This window comes from Saccopteryx leptura, chromosome 1, assembly GCF_036850995.1.
Source record: "Saccopteryx leptura isolate mSacLep1 chromosome 1, mSacLep1_pri_phased_curated, whole genome shotgun sequence".
NCBI lineage: Eukaryota > Metazoa > Chordata > Mammalia > Chiroptera > Emballonuridae > Saccopteryx > Saccopteryx leptura.
Genome location: NC_089503.1, coordinates 357,302,353 through 357,318,941, shown reverse-complemented (window position 1 = coordinate 357,318,941; position 16,589 = coordinate 357,302,353). Strand labels below are relative to the sequence as shown.

Below are 16,589 nucleotides of genomic sequence, written 5' to 3'. Positions count from 1 at the left end.
ATTTTATTAATTGAATTAGCTAATAGGATTACATCATTTACTTTAATGGGTTTTTTGTTTTTTTTTTTTACCCTCACACAGTAAATATGTAGAAAGTTTTACTATAATTAAGAAATTTAAGTTACAGTGTGCTATGGGAAGTAGTAAAGGTCCTATAACACTTGAAAGAGTCAGTAGAGGAGATTTTTTAAGAGTTAGATTTAGGTGAAATCATCACAAGTCATTCTAACCTAAGATTACCATGAGAGAAACGGTTTATGAGAGCATAACAGAAAATGTACGGCAGCTCTGTTTTCCTGGCGAGTCTACTGTGGTGTGGGGAGAATGGAGCAACCTTGGTGGAGGGCTGTGTCCAGATGAGGACACGTGGCAGATCCAGACATTTCTACGTGCCTGCAGAAGGTAAGTGCTCTTGATGGACATACCTATTCTTGTTTAGAATGCCCAGTGAATCAAATTCAACCATTCTCCATTCAGCTGATCACACAGTTATATATGATCCCACCTATTAGATACATTGACACATGATTGCAAATGAAAATAAATAAATGAAGTGGGCCTCTCAGTGAAAGTCAGGGAACACCCCAAAGACTGTGTAGATGAGATGATGCCCTTAAAAAATCATCTTTGGATGATAAAAACTAAGAAACTTCTTTAATTATATTTTTGTCTGAAATGATAATGTTCAGGTCTTCCTTTAGTTTCCTGAATGTCTTAGTAAATCTTTAGAATATAATTGTAATTACTAGTATTATTTTATCTAAAACTTGTTTCTATTGCTTGCAAATGAAATAAAGACAGTAATTTTTTTAAAAAACGATCATGGAGAGTTCGACCTGCAGCAGCAGAGGCGAGCGGACCCCAGAGAGCCCTGAGCAGCCCCACCGCAGCAGCCGGCCTAGTTACCACCACACCCCAAGAGGAGCTGCAGCTGCCGCAGCCAGCCCCAGTCATCATCACCACAACCCTGAGCAGTGAGGCTGAGACCCAGCAGCCACCCGTCTTCCAGCCCTCCTCCCCCCCACCTTCAGCAAGGCAGACACCAAGCCCTCCATCTCAGGGAGCAGCAGCCTGGGTGGCCTCACATCTGCGGCGCCTGTCAGAGGCTACAAGAAGGTCATCGCAACAAAGCTTTTAGGAACAGTGAAATGGTTCAAGGTAAGGAACAGATATGGTTTCATCACCAGCAATGACACCAAGGAAGATGTATTTGTACTCCAGACTGCCATAAAGAAGAATAACCCCAGGAAGTACCTTCGCAGTGGAGGAGATGGAGACACTGTGGAGTTTGATGGTGTTGAAGGAGAAAAGGGTGTGGAGCGCACCAGCAAATGTCCCTGGTGGAGTTCCAATCAAGGCAGTAAAGATGCAGCAGACCGTCACCATTATAGAGGCTGCCCACATCGCAGGGGTCCTCCATGCAATTACCAGAACTACCAAAATAGTGGGGCGGGGAAATGAGAGATCCGAGAGAGCTGCGGAAGGCCAGGCCCAACAGCGCCAGCTCTACGGTAGGCTATGGTTCCCATCTCACTATATGGGGAGACCCTGTGGGCATCGACCACAGTATTCCAACCCTCCTGTGCAGGGAGAGGTGATGGAGGATGCTGACAACCAGGGTGCAGGAGAACAAGGCAGACCAGCGAGACAGACAATTGGGGCTATAGACCACGATTTCCCAGAGGCCCTACTCGCCAAAGACAGCCTAAGGAGAACAGTAATAAAGAAGATAAGGAAACTCGAGGAGATGAGACCCAAGGTCAGCAGCCACCTCAACGTCAGCACCACCGCAACTTCAATAACCGACACAGATGCCCAGAAAACCCTAATCCACAAGATGGCAAAGAAACAAAAGCAGCCGATCCACCAGCTGATAATTCTTCTGCTCCGGAGTCTGCACAGGGCGGGGCTGAGTAAATGCTGGTTTACCATCTCTACCATCAACCTGTTTAGTCATCCAACAAGAAGACATGAATATGAAATTCAAGCAATAAAAAATGTCCCAGAAACAGAGACTGAAAAACGAGTCCACTCACTTTATTTAACTAATGCAAATATATATAAGGTTTCCCTAGTGCAGTAAACACGCTAATCAAAATTCAGCAAGTGATATATACATGCTGTGAACATTAAGATATGGTTAATTGTTCAGGAAGCTCATAGGCAAGACATTAACAGGCAAACCATTCAGAGTTATCACAAAACTTGTATAAAATGTGAAAAACACAATGTATCCATGCCCTTGGGAATAAATTAAGTTTAACTACCACTATAAATAGTCATGGCCTCCCACCCAGGTTTATCTCACAGACACAAAACCCCCTGCAATGAAGTCTGTGTAACCTTGAGGAAAGACGGCTATAACACTACACGTAATTATTTTTAGTAGTTCTTTATAGCCATTGTTAACACAACCTGTGATCAGGAAAAGTAAAATATCCAAATATTTTAGGGACTATTCAATTTGAAACTAATAATAATCTCAGGGAACATAAAAACATCTTGGCCAAATGTTTGTATTGAGTTGGTACTCAGGAATAATGCAATAAATGAAGTTAAAGGCACTTTTTTTTTTTTTCATGTTTAGAACTAGTGAAACTCTAAACATATTGGGAATTTCTATATCGGGAATTGTATAGAACAGTGATTATTTCTTTCTTAATAATCTGGTAGAGCCTGACCTGTGGTGGCGCAGTGGATAAAGCGTCGACCTGGAAATGCTGAGGTCGCCGGTTCGAAACCCTGGGCTTGCCTGGTCAAGGCACATATGGGAGTTGATGCTTCCAGTTCCTCCCCTCTTTCTCTCTCTCTCTGTCTCTCCTCTCTCTCTCTCCCTCTGTCTCTCCCTCTCCTCTCTAAAATGAATAATAAAATAATAATAATAATAATAAATAAAGTCATATTTACAAAAAAAAAGAATCTGGTAGAATTTTTCAGTTTTTATTTTGAAGTATTTTAATTCAAATTTGATTTTCCTATATTCATGATATCTTTTTTTGTTAGTGATTTTGGTAGTTTTGTTTCTTCAAGAATTAATCAATTTCATCTAAATTATCAAATTTATTTGCACAAAACTTTTAATAGTTTTCATTTATTCTTAAAATCTATGGGATTTGCAAAATATGTTCTTCATTTCCGATATTGGTAAATTGTGTTTCACTGTTGTTGTTTTTTTCTTATACTGAATAGAATTTTATCAGTTATTTTTTTACCTTAAGTAAAAAGCGTTAAGCTTTTTATCTAAGTAAAATATATTAGCTATATGTTCAAGACGATTCTCTAACCAACTGAACCACATGGCCAGGGCAAATTTCCCTTTTATTCTTATTTTGTTGAGTGTTCTTTTGTTTTTTGTTTTTTATCACAAATGAGTGCTAGATTTTGCCAAATGTTTTTCATGCATCTGTAGAGATGATAATGTTTTGTTTTGTTTTTCTATATTCTAGTGTGTTGTGTTAATTGATTTTCAAATGTTAAACCAACCTTGCATTTGTGGGATAAATTAAACTGGTTAATTTTTTTTGAAAACATGTTTGCTATATTGGTATTGTTTATTATTTATATGTGTGATAAGATTCACCAGTTAAGACATTTGAGTCTGAGTTTTCATTTCTGGAAAATTTTCAGTGCTGTTCCACCTTTTCCTCTTCCCATCTCTGCCTCCTTTCCTGCTCTTGCTATCTCAGCCAAGGGATCAATGAGTTAAATTTATTTTTTATTTTATTTTATTTTTTTTTACAAGAACAGAGAGAGAGTCAGAGAGAGGGATAGATAGGGATAGACAGGAATGGAGAGAGATAAGAAGCATCAATTATCAGTTTTTCATTGTGACACCTTAGTTGTTCATTGATTGCTTTCTCATATGTGCCTTGACCACGGTCCTTCAGGTCCTTCAGCAGACTGAGTAATGCCTTGCTTGAGCCAGTGACCTTGGATCCAAGCTGGTGAGCTTTTTAGCTCAAGCCAGATGAGCCCGCGCTCAAGCTAACGACCTTGAGGTCTCGAACCTGGTTCTTTCTGGATCCCAGTCTGATGCTCTATCCACTTAGCCACCGCCATGTCAGGCTGTGTTAAATTTATTTTTAAGTTTTACTTTAAGAATAAAACTTCTTCTCAGGATTTTGGGAAACTCATATGAAGTTATAATAGTCATTTTTCTCATTTAATTCCATTTGTAAAAAAATGTCTTGCTTTTTTTGGAAAGGATTTTGGTTTTATTTTGTAGCTATTTAACTATTAAATATAAAGTTCTTGATTATATTTTTCATGCCTTATTTTTTTGTTTTTAAAGTAAGAAATAATCACTTATAATCATAAGTACTTGATATTGTTTTTATTTTTAATAAAATTTTTGTTTTAGAATATTTTTAGTTTTACAGAAAAATTCTAAAATTATTATAAGGAGTTTCAATGTAAAGTAAACCATTTTCATTCTTACTAGTATGACACATTTGTCACAATTAACAAACCAATATTGAAACCTTCTTATTAACTGAAAAATATAATTTATTCACATTTTTTTAGTTTTTACCTATTGTCCATTCTGTTACAATCATCCAGGATACTACATTGAATTTAGTTTTTATATTTCCTCAGGTTCTTCTCGGTGTGATAGTTTTCCAAACTTTCCTTATTTTTATAGGCTTCAGAATTTGAGCAGCTCTGGTCAGGCATTTTATAAAATACCAGTCACTTAGATTAGCATCACTGGTGATTTTTACAATGTTAGATTGGAGTTATAACTTTGAGGAAGAAAACCGCAAGGATAGTACTGTAATTTGCATTATATCAGTGTGTATGCTGTCTTCATACTAATCTCTGTTAATGTTCATGCTTATTATCTGACTGGTGTACCATAGTACTTTTCTGGTTTCTGTAAAGTTACCATTTTCCTCCAATATGCATTATCCTCTTTGAAAGGAAGTCACTAGGTATAGCCACACCAAGACAGTGGAGAGTTATGCACCACCACTTGGAAGGTGAAATATCTTTATAAATAATTTAGAAATCTGCTGTATGGGAGATTTATCCATGTCACTCACTGATTAATTTACTTAATCACTTAATTATATAATTATAAACTCATAGATATTTATTTTGTACTTCCATTTTATTTTTCAAGTTGTTTCAGCCTCGGCTATTGAGTCCTCTTTAATTTGGCTTTTATGCCTCTTTGACATAGCCCCATCATTGTACCTGTTTGTTTTGAGCACTTTTTTACTTTTTTACAATACATGGTACTCCAGATTCATCTTGAATATCCCTTGCCCTAGTAAAAACAAAGAGCCATTTCTCCAAGGATTTATGACTCACTTTATGAGAAAATGATATTAGAAACCAAGATCTTGGGTTAAAAGCTACAGAGGTTTTTAGGCCATCTCTGCTTGCACAGCAAGAATGTGTGTGTGTTGTGTGTGTGTTGTATACTAATTTTATACAGGGATACCTCAGAGATAATGCAGATTTGGATCCATAATAAAGCAAATATTATAATACAGTAAGTTCCATAATTTTTTTGGTTTCACAATGCACATAAGTTATCTCTATACTATACTATAGTCTATAAAGTATACTATAATAGCTTTATGTCTAAAAAATGTACATGCATTAATTTAAAAAATATTTTACTGGTCAGAAGTATTAACCATTATCTGAGTCCTAATCTTTTTGTTGGTGAAGGATCTTTTCTTTATGTTGATTGCTGCTAACTGATCAGGGTACTGGTTGCTGAAAGTTAAATTTCTGTGTCAATTTCTTAACATAGGACAACAATTAAGTTTGCCACATTAATTGATTATTTTGTGAAAAAATTTCTTTGTAAAGCAAATAATACTGTTGTATAGCATTTATCCACAGTAGAAACTCTTTCAAAATTGGAGTCAATCTTCCAAACCCTGGCACTGTTTTATCAACTATGTTTATGTACTATTCTAAATTCCTTGTTGACATTTCAGTGGTATTTATGACATCTTCACCTGGAGTAGATTCCATTTCAAGAAACCATTTTCTTTGCTTATCTATTAAGAGTAATTTTTCATTTGTTAAAGTTGTATCATGAAATGGCATCAATTCAGTCACGTATTTGGCTCTACTTATTCTAGTTCCCTTGTTATTTTCACTATGTCTGCAGTTACTTTCTCTACTGATGTCTTGAACCTCTCAATGTCATCCATGAAGATTGGAACCAACTTCTCCCAAATTCCTATTAGTGTTGATATTTTGACTTCTCATGTATCACAGATATTCCTCATGACATGCAAAGTAGTGAATTCTTTCTAAGTTTTCAATTGACTTTACCCAGATCTATCAGAATACTCACTAAGACAGCTATACCTTTATAAAATGTATTATTAAATAATAAGAATTAAAAGTCAAAATTAAGCTCTGGCTAGTTAGCTCAGTTGGTTAAGAGTGTAATCCTGAAACAACAAGGTTATGGGTTTGATCCGGAGTCAGGGCACACATGGGAAGAAGTACAAATGTGTGACTGAGTAGAAGAACAAATGAATGCTTCCTTTCTCTCTCTCCCTCTTTCTCCCTTTCTCCTTCTGTCTCTCTAAATGTCAATAAAAATTAAGCTCTGGTTGGATAGCTCAGTTGCTAGGAATGTCATCTCAGAGTGTAGAGGTTGCTGGTTCAATTCTCCAGTCAGGGCACATACAGGAGCAGCTCAATATTCCTGTCTTTTTCTCCTCCTGCCTCTCTCAAAAAAAAAAAAAAAAAAAAAAAAAAAAGAAAATAGAAAAGAAAAAAAAAGAAGTCAAAATTACTCCTTGACTCATAAGCTGCAGAATGAATGTTATATTAGCAGGCATGATAACAACATTAATCTCATTGTGCATCTTTATCAGAATCCTTGAGTGACCAGGTGCATTATCAATGAGCAGTAACATTTTAAAAGGAATCTTTCCTTTCTGAGCAATAGACCTCAACAGTGAGCTCAAAATATTCAATAAGCCATGTTGTAAACAGATGTGCTCTCATCCAGGCTTTGTTGTTCCATTTATAGAGCACAGGCAGAGTAGAGTAAGTATAATTCTTAAAGACTTTAGGATTTTCAGAATTATTAGAGCTTTGATTTCAATTTAAAGTCACCAGCTCTATTGCTGTATTAATCTCTAACCAAGAATTAACCTGTTCTTTGAAGTCTTCAAGCTATAAAAGTTTTAGATGGCACCTTCATACAATATGTATGTTTTATTTTAAAAATCTAGTATTTGGTTTAGGAAACTTCATTTAGCTAGATCTTCTGGACAACTTGCTGCAGTTTCAACATCAGCACTTGCTGGTTCACCTTGCACTTTAAGTTATGAAGATAACTTCTTTTCTTTAACATCATGGACCAACTCCTTCTAGCTTTAAACTTTTCTTTTGTAGCTTCCTCACTTCTCTTAGCCTTTATAGAATCAATTAGAGTTAAGGTCTTGTTCTAGATTAGGCTTTAGTTTGAGAGAATGGTGTGGCAAGTTGCAAGTTTAATCTATTTAAACCACTGAAATTTTTTTTCATAACAGCAATAAGTCTATTTAGCCTCCTTATCATTCATGTATTCACTGGAATAACGTTTTTAATTTCCTTCAATAACTTCTTTTTTCATTCATAAGTTGGCTATTTGGTGCAAGAGGCATTGCTTTTAGCTTATTTTAGCCTTCTCATGCCTTTCCCACTAAGCTTAATTATTTCTAGCTTGTGATTTAAAATGAGAGATATGTGACACTTTCTTTCACTTGAACACTTAGAGACCATTGTGTTAATATAATAATTGGCTGAATTGTAATATTGTTGTGTCTCAGGGAATAGGGAAGCTTGCAGAGAGAGGGAGACAGTGGAATGACTAGTGGGTAGAATGCTCAGAACACACACATTTATTAAATTTGCTGTTTTAAATGGACATGCTTTTTAGGGCCCTCCCAAATAATTATAATATTAATATAAAAGATCTCTGATTACAGGCTACCATAATAAATACAATAATAATAAAATATTTAAAATATCATGAGAATTAGCAAAATATGACACAGAGACACTAAGTGAGCAAATGTTGTTGGAAAAACTGCAATAATAGATTTGATAAATGCAAGGTTGCCAAAATCCTTCAATTTATTAGAAACACAATATCGGCAAAGCACAGTAAGGCGAAGCGCAATAAAATGAGGTATGACTATATACACATATCTATGAAATTTCTGTATGTAAACATCTATATATAAGGTCAGAATTATTTTTAAAAGGCAAAGGTATGGTGATATTTTAATTTAGGGTGATAACTTTCATCTGTGAGATAGGTGTGAAGAAATATCAATGTTGAAAAAACAGCACAGGATTACAGTGCAAATGGTAAGAGTTGTCTTTATTTGAAAAACATTAAGAAATTTCAAAAATTTAGTGAATGTAGATAAATCAAAGAAGATAACAAGAAAGTTATTCTCATTATTATATATTATTTATTTTTACTTTGAATAAATGGGCTAGTGGAAAACTTTAGACTATAAAGAAAAGCTTTAAAAGGAATATTTATCTATTTCTTTCTTACACAATGACTAAAAAAATCTACTTGTCATTGAGGTGAAATTACCCAGAAGAGAGGTGGATATATTTAAGGGTGTAGGTAGAACTGAAATTACAATTGTGATTCTCTTGATCAACTGTATCATATGAACTAAACAACAGAAAAGCTTTGAAATAAGAATATGAGATGCAGCATAAAGTCAATTATCTTCTATCTTCTACTTTTTGTTTAATAGAGGGCTGTATAGATGCTGAAGAAGAAAAAATACTGTCAAGCTTAATTAGTCCTACATGCATTAAGTCAAAGTCTTTTCATCCAGTATGTGAAGAAAAAATAAATAGAAATGTCAACTGGAGTCTCTTACATCCTTGAAATTCAGATAACTTTGGGTTGCATCAATATTTGTTTTCCTATAGATAGATATTCAATTCCTGCTCAAGAGATCTACATTCCAACTGGTCATCTTAAAATTATGACTACAACTGTCCTCTGTTCACTCACTGTCCTATTTGGCAGTTTAATGTGTGGAACATTGACCTTCTTCAGATTTACCTCTAAATTTATGACTTCTTAATTTATTAAACTTGATTGAACATATTATGTGAAGAAATTGTATTTTAGCTTTAGAAGCAATTTTGAATAAGTCAGCCTCTCTACCCTTAAGATTGATACTTTAGAATTATTTTTGAATAATTATTAAATTCACTCACAAAAGTGCCACCAGGATAGAATTAGCTAAATATATGTCCAAAATTCCAGTCTCTCAGATGTGGTAAAAAAATAATTCAAAGTATTTGAAGCAAACTACACTTATCTTTATTTAGCTGTGAATCTACCCTTAGGATATTTGGCACCATTTTTATCTTTTCAGAAGTAACATCTACTTATGACACATAACCACATTTTCCAATATTTCCAAAGGTGATAAATGATTACAGTGATAGTATAAATTCTCACTTGTCTTCTTCCTCCCACTATGTTGGATCAATGACAGTTGAAATAGAACAACAACAACAACAAAGTTAAAATTCCTCCAGAACTTTTTATTTTCTGTGTGGTAAAGAGAGTGTCTTGGTCATTTAAAGTTAGTTTTCAGGTGTAAGACATTAAAAAAAAGAATTATAACCCCCACCTAAAAATATAGTGAAAAGACAAAGGTTGATAGAAATTGATAGAAAAAAATATAATTTTAGTTAAAAAATTTTAGAGAAATGTGGAATAACCTGCCTCTTAAATCATATTATTCCAGGAAAAGAGACAAAGTTGTCTGTCAATCTCTGAAAGCTTCCTGGTAATACCCCAAGAGCTGGACTATTTGTAGACAGAATAGCATAACAATGAAAAACCCACACTCAGGATCCAGATTCTTCAATTTGAATTACAATTCCAACATTGAATGGCTGTATTTCTTGACAAGTTACCTAGTTTCTTCTTGCCTCAGTGTCCTAGTCTATAAAAATGAGATTACAATAGTATCTACTTGACAGGTGTTGTTTACAGATAATGTGCCAGTGTATGTAAAGTACTAAAAGCAGAATTTAGTTTATAGTAACACCCAGTAAGTGTTAATGATAGACTTGTCATGTTATACAAATTAAGCTCGCAGTTTGGGTTATTCAAAAATATACTATGGATTCTAGTGCTTGCATATGCCATAAAGTGTTTTTGTTTGTTTTATTAAATGTTGAATCTAGATAGTTTTCAATTTATATTAGTTCTACTTGATCTTTGAAATTAACATGCTTTATAATTTTGTTAATAGATCTCATCCTCATTAAGGAAATACAACAGTCATTAATTGATAATCATTAACAAATTAGTCAATAAAGTTGCTTTAAAAAGGTATGCAATATTTTAATGCAGTAATTTTAGATTGAATTAGCTTGTAGGTGTTCTCCAAAACTATATTATGTTTATTAAATATATATTGATTTCCTGATTTTTTTCTACAAACCAATATGTAAAATAATTTTTTTTAAATACTAGAATTTAACTTTTATTTATAGGGACTATAACCCATAATGGTCTAAATATTTCTATCTCTTTACTTAAAACATATATTTTTGCTTTTATTAAATATATTTTAAAAGAAAAATTCATGAACATGTAGACATCTACATTTTTTAATATTAAAGCTTAAAATACCAAGTTGTCACTAATAAATTAGGACCCATACAGATAAAATGCTTTCATGCATTGATATCTTCTTAAAACATTGTTTTATGCCTCATTAAGTACCATATTTCTCCAAGATAGGTTAATTTCTCCTCAAGTACATTTTTTACCATTTAGATAAAGAAAAGGAGTGCTTTTAAATCGTGTTGATTGCTCTCCTAACACTTCATTTTATAGACACCCACTTTAATGAAAAATATTATTACCATTACCAAAAATATTTACTATATTGGGTTACTAATAGCAATATACTTTGTACACTGATTTTTCCCCCTTAAATTGAATATAGAGCATCTAGAAACAAATTAAAAATATATAACTATGTTTTATTAATATAACAGATATACATTGCATTTTAAAGATATATCATCCATACATTAAATTACTTAGAATTTTAGAAATATCTGTAAAAGAAATAAGTTGGAAATGACATTATTCATTGGTGTATTAATTATAAGAGTTTTGCTATTATAGTAGTTTTCTCCTGGTTTAATGACTAGTTTATATAAAATGTTCATATAAATTATAGGTTGCTAACATCTGAATCTTTTTGTCTTTTCAAAATTCATATGATAAAATTTTAATGATTAATGTGATGGTATTAGGGTTGCGGTCTATGAGAGGTACTTAGGTCATGAGAATTGAGACTTCGTGAATGGGATTAATTTTCTTAGAATAGGCTCCATAAAGATCCCTTGTTTCTTCTACCCTGGGTGGAACAGCAAAAAGCACTGGCTATGGACAGGAAGAAGGACCTCATGGCAAGGTATGATCATGCCTTGAGTTTGTTATTCCTAGCCTCTGGAGAAATAAATTTGTTGTTTATTAACTAACTAGTTTATGATATTTTGTTATAGCAAAATATGTAAATGCTAAGACATATTTATGTGGTATATTCAATAGCAAATATCTCTTGGGGGATGTGGTATATTCAATAGCAAATATCTCTTGGGGATAAAAGTTTTAGGTAATTAATTTATACATTAGCAGATGTCCTTTTATTTTAAAAATTGATTTTGTAGAATTTTGTCTAATTAATTACAATATGCACACCCCTATCATTATTGAAAGAAAGCTGTTGGTTAAGCTACTTAGAAAAGCAGATGAATTTTTTTTAAGATGTATTTTGGCCCTGGCTGCCTGGCTCAGTGGTAGAGCATCAGCCTGGTGTGGGGAAGTCCCGGGTTTGATTTCTAGTCAGGGATACAAGAGAAGTGACTATCTGCTTCTTCTCTCTGTCCATTTCTTCTCCCGAAGCCCTGGCTCAAATGAGCAGGTTGGCCCCTGGCACTAAGAATGGCTCCATGGCATTGCCTCAGGTGCTAAAATAGCATGGTTGCTGAGCAATAGAGCAGCATCCCCAGATGGGCAGAACATCAGCCCCAGATGGGATTGCCAGGTGAACCCTGGTTTGGACACTTGCAGGAGTCTGTTTCTGTGCCTCCCTGCTTCCCAAGATTTTTTTTTTTTAGAAAAAAATGTAATTGCTTTTGGATTTTGCTTGTATGATAAAATATTGAGAGTATTTTATGAAATGGCATATACTTGCATCTTTTTTTCAATTTTATAAGAAATTTTACATGCGTAAACCCAGTCCCAAACATAATCTATCTTTTCAGCTGTAACTTTATATTCTATATAATAATGAAGCTGAAATATTCAGAGAGCCACAGACTGAGGGGTAAGAAGACTTCTCTTCCCTTTGAGAAATAAAGAGAACAAAAGGTTAAGTACTTAAGTACTGCTACAAACTTCAATAAAGATAAGCAAGCTTCTTATGCTTGAAAATACATGTTTTGATATGAATTATACATATTGCTAATTTAGGAATTATAAATATTATTAATTTAGGAAACAAAATGGATAATTTTATTCTTAAAAATGCCAGAGAAAGATATTCCATGCATGGAAAACTCTCAGAGCAGGAAGTCTAACTATATTTACCAGTAAACTCCTAAACCTAAAAATTCATAATAAAAGTTATATTCAGAGAACAATTTAAAAAAATAGCTCTTTTTAAAGATTTTTGAGGCAAGATATTATTAGTAACAACTTTTGTTTTATAGAGCACTACAGAAGGGGAAAATCATAAATCAACTTATTCTTAAGGCCAGCCTCATCATGCAATATACCTTGGGCCTAATATTAATACTACTGTGCCTTTGTAGCTTGTAGTTTTACCTGTATCTACTAAAAGGCTTCTGTGAATGTAATTTTTACTATCATAATTAGAGCATAATATTAGAACCACAGCAAGGTGTTTATATACATAATTTTTATTTATTTATTTCTTTTTTGAGGAAGGCTGTGGTAGAGAGACTAGAAGAATGAGCTGCTCCTGTATGTACCCTGACCAGGGAATAGATCCAGCAACCTCTGCACTCCAGGCTACACTCCAGCTGAGCTATCCAGTGAGGACTGAATTTTTTTATTATTTTTTTAGAAAGACAGAGATCGGAAGGGAGAGAGAGGGGAGGAGAAGGGAAGCATTCATCTGTTGTTCCACTCTGCAGTGCATTCATTGGCTATTTCCCTGTGTGTGCCTTGGCCAGGAATTGAACCCACAACCTTGTTGTTTCAGAAGGATGCTCTTAAATAACTGTGCTAACCAGCCAGGGTTACATATGTAATTTTTAAAATCTATAGTTTTGGCTTATCTTCTAAGACTCTGAACCCAAGATTGAAAGTATAGATGAATTAATCTACTTTATATACATAAGTACAAATCAACATAACTGCTAAGTATCTGGAGTTATATTTTAAGGTAATCAAAATTATTTTTTAGGCTGAGTAAAATGTTTATTGAAGTTTTGGTTGATGGCCAAAATAAGTTTTAGAAAGTGGCATGGGCTTGAAACCAGTATCCTTCAGGAAAAACATGATCTAGATTTGAGTATTCTAGACAAAGAGCTAAGTGTCTGCAAAGCACAATGGAATTGGCATACTAAAGATATTGCATGTGAATTTGAAGACTGTAAATCTCTGCAGATATTTATGTTATTTTATTTAATTACTAAGGTCTTTTTTCAAAGTGATCATCTATACAGTTTGTTTTTTGAAGACTAAGCTTTTGCTTATGAAAAACAAACAAACACAAAATTAAAATTTAGAGAAATATGTGTGTAAAATAATTTCATATATGGAAGAAGATGATTTTGAATAACTTATACAAGGTTTTGCAGGCAACAAATAGATGAAGATGAAGTGAATGTCAAAATTAGAAACCAAAGAAGACTTCCTCATTGGTACTGAATGAGAATGCCTAATTACATCTTTTTTTTTTTCTTGTATTTTTTTCAAAGTTAGAAGCAGGGAGGCAGTTAGACAGATTCCTGCATGCACCTAGATCCATCCTGCATGCACCTGGATCCACCTGGCATGCCCACTAGGGGGTGATGCTCTGCCCATCTGAGGTGTTGCTCCTTTTCAGCCCGAGCCATTCTAGCACCTGAGGCAGAGGCCATGGAGCTATCCTAAGCGCCCAGGCCAACTTTGCTCCAATGGAGCCTTGGCTGCAGGAAGGGAAGGGAGAGATAGAGAGGAAGAAGAGGGGGAAGGGTGGAGAAGCAGATGGATGCTTCTCCTGCGTGCCCTGACCAGGAATCAAACCCAGGGCTTCCACACGTTGGGCCGACACTCTACTGCTGAGCCAACCAGCCAGGGCCCCTAATTACATCTTAATGCATAATTAAAATAATAGGCATTCTTGGTATATGTATTTTGATTTTATTACTTCAAGTAAAATGGCAGAAGAGAATTATACTGCCTTTGACTTTAAGCTTCAGTTGTTTTACAGAGATTTACACTGCTGATACAAGTTTTAGAATCAAGAACAACAGAAGCATATGAACTGGTGAACAAATCATGATCCAGCTTGGTGCAAAGAGTTTAGGTTTCAGAAGATGTAAAAGTGAAAGAAACACCTAAATTCTCACCTATTTATAATATTTTTGAATTTTTTATTGAATTTATTGGGGTTACATTGGTTAATTAGATTTCAAATGTGTAATCGCTGTACTGATGTTTGTATGTGAGGTTTTCTTTTGTTTTTTTTGTAGTTTGATTTTGCTTAATTCATATTTCAAATTTAATTTAGTAAAATTGAATAAGAAATTGGAGGAGGAGATCATTGCTTCCATTTCGGAAGAAAAGCTAAATATCTGAGTATGAATAAGAGTCGAAAGTACAGACTTGAAGAATCAGAGACAATCCACATATGGATTGTCAGAATCCTGAATCCCATTTTCCAGGAAATAAGTTCTAAATTGTGGAGATAATTAGATTTACTTCAGAACAGCCATTTGTTTTTGGCCAATAATCCTCTTTTTGTTGGTAAATCTACATGTTCTTCTGTTTTTTTCTCAGTTGTGTTTGACATCATTGACCTCTCTGTCTCTGTCCTCTACTTAAAAAAAAAAATTACTTATATTCTTATTGCACACTCATTACATTTTATCCATCCATTTGTCTACCCATTCTGGAGGTTCTGAAGGCAGAATTTTGAGAATAGTGTCTCAAAAAAAAAAAAAAAAAAAAAAAAAAGAAGAAGAAGAAGAAGAAGCAGCTCCCTCTAAGTAATCCAATTTGCATCCATATCTTCCTTTTCCTTATTTGAAAATAGCTCTTAAACTGGTTAATTTAAGAATTGGATTTATATATCCAACTGGTTTTTTAACAATAAGTTATCAATATTACCTCAAAATTTAAATAATTAAATTTATTTCCCCGCTATATATCTTTCTTTTTATAACCCACTTTTAAATTAATGAAGCTATTGTTTACTTCAAATGCAATGTCTGACTCATCCTTCATATCTCCTCCATTCTCCAATCTTAGGCTAACATTTTAAAGACAATATTAAATCTTATCCTTTGATTTTAAAAATATTCTCATTGTGTTAACTTTCCTCAGCTTCTATTAGTATGCTCATCTAAGCTGTTATTATGTCATAATTAGACAATCATAAAAGTTTCCCAAACAGAAGTCTTCCAGAGCTATGTGATCTCTATATTCCCCAACCTTTTACAAAAAAATACAACACAGACTGCTGCGCATAAAAGGCAGCATGAAACATAGACATTTATAATGTCACTTAGAAATCTGTTTATTTCTCCTAAGCTAATTATAAATTATACCTGAAGAGTTTATTTTTACTTATCATTTTTATTTCACTCTCCTGCATTGACAACGTACTTCTTACCTCATTCTCAGTTATTAATACCACATTACAATGTAAAAAGAATTCAGGGAGTGTCATCTGTTTTGCCTGAACTTGGTGATCTTGATTTTAAGTGAGATATTGCTGTGAGGGCCAGTCAGAAACGTGCACTGCCTGACCTGTGGTGGCGCAGTGGATAAAGCGTTGACCCGGTTCGAAACCCTGGGCTTGCCTGGTCAAGGCACATATGGGAGTTGATGCTTCCAGCTCCTCCCCACCTTCTCTCTCTGTCTCTCTCTCCTCTCTGTCTCTCTCTCCCTTCTCTCTCCTCTCTAAAATGAATAAATAAAATTTTAAAAAAATTAAAAAAAAAAGAAACGTGCACTATCTATTTATCTGTCTTATATTTTAAGAGAACACTGTTGTTGTTTTTTAATGTAAGAATTTTATGGACAGTTCTGTTTCCTTTTCTTCTCATAAGTAGATTTCAGTTTTAAGGAGTTATTCTTTGAATTATGGGTCTATAAAATGATTCCAAACTTTCCTACAAATTAAAATTAATATTCATTAATTAAGGTATAAGGTAAGTGATTATAATGTTGTAGTATATATAAAAGTTTCTTTGTGACAAATGAAAGAAGATATTCTTCTCCTTTCCTGAAAGTTTTAGGCTGACCTGGGAAGGTTTTTTATAAATATATAAACCACAACCTTGGTTACAACTTGTTAGATGGAAATCAGAAAAGG

The 16,589-nt window shown here is 33.9% G+C and overlaps 1 pseudogene; it reads left to right on the top strand.

The window, feature by feature from the left end:
- Window positions 1–241: 241 nt before the first annotated feature.
- LOC136388450 (Y-box-binding protein 1 pseudogene) lies at window positions 242–1,994 on the top strand (annotated as a pseudogene).
- The last annotated feature ends 14,595 nt before the right edge of the window (window positions 1,995–16,589 follow it).